A 1,266-nucleotide genomic window follows, 5' to 3' on the forward strand; every position below is an offset into this window, starting at 1 on the left:
ACAGCATTCAATAAATCAAATGCTCTGAGAAAAACAAAGAAAAGATCTGGTATCTGTGATTGTCACAGGACTATAATACTTTGCATTCGGCTGGAATGAAATGATTGGATGGCCTACCTGTCTGTCTACTTACCTTCCCGGCTACTGGCTCTCTGTGCATGACCAGAGTCTTCCACAAGGCTAGGCAGATCTATTGCTAAAGCTAGCATGCTAGTCTTGTGTGTTGGGGGAGTGGCTTTGAAGGGAGGGGTGCTCTTTTTGGTTGGATATTTGGATATTTTCATTGTCTGCTGGCTGTTTTCTCCAAATTGCCTGTCCTATCTTTAAATAGGGTCTTTGTTTTAACAAAAATGGCAATTGAATACATACACTTAATTTTTCCTAACCCACATATTGCATATCACAATCACTATGTTTGTATTCTGGAGTTATCAGGAACAAGTTTGACATGCATGCAAAGTTCTGTACTTTGAAATTGATTTCACATTTTGGGCGCAAAACAACATTATACTGAAGGAATGTAAAGATGTTTATTTGCACTGTTGATTAGCCGTGAGCTAAAAGAATATGCAATGCTGTCGTATGTACACAGTATACAAATATATGATTTTATTTTTTGGACGCTAACGGCCCAAAAAGCTTCCCCTCCCAAGCCATTTCCAACTCCAATCCTCCTCCAACCGTCCCTTTGTACTGCGTTGTGTGAATCTGGAGATGTCAACGTCAGCGTTACGTTGTCTCTGTACCTTCTGTGTATGTGTGTATCAGGTCCAGAGCGCGTGTCAACTCTGTAATTTTTAAGTGACCACTAAATGCCTCCAAAACAAAGATCCCGGCAGAAATGTTATTATAGTTTTCTTTTATTTTTGTTTTATATACAGTGCACACCTTAAGTATGCCAGGCTCTTAAGAATACTGAAAACGAGCACTAGAATGCCGTTTATTTTATTGGTTTATTAGAAATGGTTTTTGAATGCTGGACTTTTATTGGGAAACACTCCATCGCCTTCATATATTTCAGAAGCAAATCTTTTATTTTATTATGTGCATGGAACCATTTTGATGGTTTGATGGTGTTCCTTCCTACCGCTGAATAATCAGAATGCTTTTTTGAAGATCAAATGTATTAAAGGGGTCTTTATAAATGGACATTTTGTTGTAAATAAAATATCGACCGGATCTTGTAAATGTGTGTTTATCTAAGAACACTTTCATCTCGTAAAAAAAGTATTTTACACATTATCAATTATATATCACGACTCACAA

This window comes from Micromesistius poutassou, assembly GCF_964030765.1.
Source record: "Micromesistius poutassou genome assembly, chromosome: 7".
Classification (NCBI taxonomy): domain Eukaryota; kingdom Metazoa; phylum Chordata; class Actinopteri; order Gadiformes; family Gadidae; genus Micromesistius; species Micromesistius poutassou.